The following is a 5098-nucleotide window of genomic DNA, read 5'->3' on the forward strand; positions in this document are numbered from 1 at the left end:
ACAAGTAACGACGATAGGGACTAACCGTGTATGAAAATGACAATTTAGGGACGGTTCGAGTTAGTTTTTGAAAATAGGGATTAAATGTGTTTTTTAGCACCTATACAAGACTATTTGTATAATTTACCCCTAAAAATAGATGAGTTAATTTATAATTATTAAATATACATAGGGGTGGTTTAGGAATTAAGTTTTTTTGGTTTTTAAATTTGAACTAGTGAAGAGGCTCGTGCGTTGCACGGGTCAGATTTTTTTCTTGATGTTTGGTGGGTAAGCTGCAACATTTAGAGTATTTAACATTTTCATCTCAAAAAGGTTTTCAGACGTTTCTCTAGTTTAACATTATATATATATATATATATATATATATATATATATATATATATATATATATATATATATATATATATATATATATATATCAGGTGAAAATGGTTAACAACAAGCACACCATGGAATGGAATCTCAAATAGGCACGGTATATATATATATATATATATATATATATATATATATATATATATATATATATATATATATATATATCAGGTGAAAATGGTTAACAACTGGAACAAGAAAACCTCATATTACACCATTTATCTACCAAGCACACCATGGAATGGAATCTCAAATAGGCACGGATTCCATTACAATTTGTGAACAAAAGACGATGTATTAGAATAAATTTCTATATAAGTAGTAAAAATGAAAGAAATTGTAAAAGGGTACTAACATTTTCCCACTAAAGATGAAATTGAAGTAAATAGAGTATGGAAGGTGTGCTTCTCCTTGCTTCACTAAATGCATGAACCAAAGCCTTCTCAAGTTGTAATGTGTGTGCTCTCAAGCTACATTTATGCACATGCTAAACATTGCAAGAGCGAATTAATACAGAAAATGTTGGTTATCAAACAAATGTATGGTTATTTACATTTCTTTCTATTTCCATACGAATGTCGATTTCTAAAATATTTCTTAAACGGTTAATGTAAAAAAAGAAAACCACTAAAAAGTATTCCCTCAAAGAGTGTTGATTTTGACGATAGATCTTCATATTGATCAACCAACAAGCATTCTTAATAAGTATTTCCTGCTCCCTGAGTGGAAGTCAAACAACATAATACATCATAGTATCATATAAAAAGCATATCATATAACTGAACTTTGACAATATTACAATTTATTTATATTTTCTTTCAATAAAAATATTTTTAAAAATTAGAAATCAAGTATCCGGAACCAATTCTGTTCCCAACAGTTCCAAAAGCTGCTCCAAAATATCATAAACCGATGTAACCAGTTCCAATAATCGAAGAACCACTCTTGATGGATGGTAGTCCTATGAAATAAGAACACAAAATAACACACAATATTGTCATATGTGAAAAGAATTAACATTTTGTTTCGTTTGATCACAAAAAATTAAGCAAGTTGAAAAGATCCTAAAGCTTTTTTTTTTTACTTATTGGAAATAGCAACTGGTAGGAGTCTACTATAGTTAACATACTATTCATTCAACTCGAAATGAAGAAAATAAATAAGATAAAGGGAACTGAAACACTGAGATTGTAATGAAGAGGTTATTAAAAGTTAAAACAAACCATTGTTAAGGTTTCCTAAAAATAATGTATCATGTGCATCTGATAGAAGAACACTAATCATTTCACCTCTAGCTGGAACATAAATACAAAAAGTATAAACTTTATAAAATTCTAAACACTTTCCAGTTTACCTAATCAAAGAGTACAAACTTGTGGAAGTATATATTATCAATGGGATTGCACTACACTAATAACAATTTGAATGAGTTATATGCACATGAAAAAATATAAAGATGAGAAGAATATTTTTGTACCATAGATTCAGATAACTCTTTCAGAGAAAATCATAAATTACAAATGTAACTATGATAAAGAAATGGAAAAATTGACATAATCATTTCATAGAATACCTGCTGGGCAGAACTTCAGGTGCAACATTGAACATGTTAGTTTCATGGGAAAATCATCCAGATGTCATACCCTTCACACTAATCCTCTTCTTCTTATAAAGGAACACAATTTCAGCATTAGTAGCAGAAATTGAAGAGGTTCCAAGAAAAAAAAGGGCTTAATGCTAAAGACATGTGAAACAAAGAAAGTGACCACACAAACCTTAAACTGAAGAAAAGTTTGAGCACAAACCTGAAGGAGGCAATAACCAAATTGTGGTACCAGTGGCGTTGCAGAGAAGAGATGATCAAAAGGATGTCCTTTGGATTGAGGGTATGATTTAAATGCGATTGATGCTTATGAGTTTTGTGTTTACTCATATTTCATTTGAAAACCCATAACACAAAACCCTTGATTTATGAACATCTCATTTTTAACTTCAGTAGCTCTCAACCTCTAATCAGCACAGGGTGATCAAACAGCATATGTCGGCATGAGGAACGTAGCCGAGCACCGTCAGCCAATTTCCCCCATCCATCGACAATCAATTTCATATTCAGAGAAGAAAAGCACCAAATCGTGAAATCATCATGTTGATGTCGTCCCTTTTCACTCGCAAAAAAATACACACAATTACTTTCTCGAATTTAGCTGACTGCAAGAACAATCGGTACCCTAAAGTAGTAGAAGAGCTGACATCCGATTGGATGAAGAGACGGTGCAGAAAGGGCGGCTCCAGACAACATCCGATTAGGCGACATCTCCGATTCCATGTTAAAAGGAATGTTGAAGGTAGAAGGAGCAAAACCACAGACGACGATGAACTTTTTTCATGTTCTTGTGAGCGATGGAGAAGGAAGCACCAGTGGCGGCGAACAGACGATTTAGGGTTCTATGGATGTTGCGGCGGAGGTGCCGAAAGCAGCGATGGTGGTGTCAAGTTTTTTTCTTAACCCTGCTCCCGAGTTCAAAAGAAAAGAAAGGAACAACAAGGAGGAGTGAAAAGAAAAAGAAAGGGAACGGAAAGGATAAAGTATTCCGTGCTCCAGAGTTTCAAACCCACCAACTCCAATTCTCTATAAATTTCTTCCCCTGTATACTCCCGAGGATAAGCTCTATCAAATATTATATTACCCTCTCTAATAGCACCAGCCACATTATCAACCGATTTCATTATCTTTGAGTTAAAATCTTCTTCTTCTTCTTCAAATTTCCTCTTTTTACTCTTACACTTCTTTGCACCTGAAGACTGCCCTTGTGAAAACGGAGTTGGAATAACACCCTGAATGTCATCATCAAGATCAACATATTCGTTCTCCAAATGAATTTCATTGTTATCTAACAAGTCATCAACTTCTTTAATTGTTTCAACTTGAATTTTTTCATTTTTATTTAATCGGGCATTTCTTTTTTCGCTGTTTCAGCATGTGCACCAGATGCCCTATCCCTTGCAAATAATATCAACATATCATCGAAGTTTGCAATCTTTTTTGTCCTTAACAACGCAGCGTCAGGTTTTGACTGTTTAACAACACAAAAATAATTAATATTGCAAACGATAACATAAAATATTTAAAAAAATAACATAGACATAAAAGGAACACTTACATTTATTAAATTATCCCATACTTCTTCCTCCGCTTCTATTAGTTGGGTAGACGAATTCCAAGAGAACCCGCTCAATGAAATTCCCCTAAACAAATCGTACCATTGCGAAAAATGTTTTTTTAAGGTTTTGTAGCGATTCTTCAAATGACTTTTGGTAATATCCATTTGATGATCTGTGTTCAACTCCTCAACCATGTGAGCATATGCAGTTTGTGTGAAACTATCATTCACCCTATTGCCTATCTCTTGTTGTTTAATCATCGCTTACGCATAATCCATTTTATCTGACCATTTAACTTGTTCATTTTCACTACCACTAGCTTCCTGTTTGTTCATGATGACTTTGCACATAGGAATAAAAATTAAAGAATCATACATTGTTAGACCACAATATGAAGCATAATACTAATGAAAAATATGAAGGGTAAATAACATAATTAATCTCAAAAACCAATCATCAATACAATGTGAAATTGAAAACAAAATGTATCAATATGAAACTAGTTTTACATATTAATTTAATTGTTTGAATGTGTCAAATAATTTGCCCACATTTCATTTGCAATTGAATTCCTTAATTGCTCTGCCATTCTATTACCCTCATTTGTTTCTGTTGAATTACGACGATCTTGCTCTTGTGGTCCGTTTAAGATCTCCTGCATCACCTCATCTTCAAGATTTATGTCGCGGTCTTCATCTAATAGAAAGTTGTGTAGAATACAACATACCAAAAATATGGCAGATTGTGTTTCACAAGAGTAAAATGGTTCCGTTGTACTTCGAATGATAGGAAACCTTCTTTTAAGGACACCAAAAGCTCGCTCAATGGCGTTACGTAAGGAAGCATGACGAAGATTAAACAACTCTTTAGAATACTGTGGAGCACGCATGGAGTACTCTTTTAAATGATATCTAACACCTCTATATGACGCCATTAGTTTACTCGTATGAGGCAAACCCCCATCTACTAAACAATATCTACCTATAAAGAGCTTAATCAATATTATTGAAAATATTAGATATTGAAATTACATTGGTTTAATAAATTACCTGATGGAATTAGTAGTTTATCATCTCTAGTAAATGTGTTCTTTATTATTCTCGAGTCTGATGCAGTACCCTCCCAACCCGTTAACACATACGTAAACTTCAAATCAAATGTACAAGCAGCTAATACGTTTATTGTCGGGTATCCCTTACGACCACGGTATCTAGGGGCATCTCTATTAGGCAAATGGACACGAACATGTGCTCCATCTATTGCCCCTATACAATCCTTGAAAAAAGGATAAAATCTCCTACTTTCTTGATATTCTCTCGGGACAACATCACCTTTAGGTTGCTGAATATAAAGACCTTCTATTGCTATAATTGATCATAATACTCTATGGAAGCACCTACTCGTTGTTGATCTAGAGCGACGATACATCCACGAGGTAAACCGAGTTCCCAAATCATTACTTACAATATGAAAAAATCTAGCAACATGCTCCTCAACTGACATGCGTTGCGTACGTCGTAGACCACCTACAGTTTGTAAGATTTCACACAATCTCCTA

The 5098-nt window shown here is 33.6% G+C and overlaps 1 pseudogene across 1 annotated transcript; it reads right to left on the reverse strand.

The window, feature by feature from the left end:
* Positions 1–885: 885 nt before the first annotated feature.
* LOC145167794 (uncharacterized) lies at positions 886–3734 on the reverse strand (annotated as a pseudogene). Its single transcript, XR_013741435.1, has 3 exons — positions 3540–3734; positions 1952–3452; positions 886–1339 (listed from the first exon to the last, which is right to left on the reverse strand). The product of XR_013741435.1 is annotated as an uncharacterized LOC145167794 (transcript).
* Positions 3735–5098: the final 1364 nt, after the last annotated feature.

The sequence above is a fragment of the Lactuca virosa genome, chromosome 1, assembly GCF_052849685.1.
Source record: "Lactuca virosa cultivar CGN04683 chromosome 1, Lactuca_virosa_CGN04683_v6, whole genome shotgun sequence".
Lineage (NCBI taxonomy): Eukaryota > Viridiplantae > Streptophyta > Magnoliopsida > Asterales > Asteraceae > Lactuca > Lactuca virosa.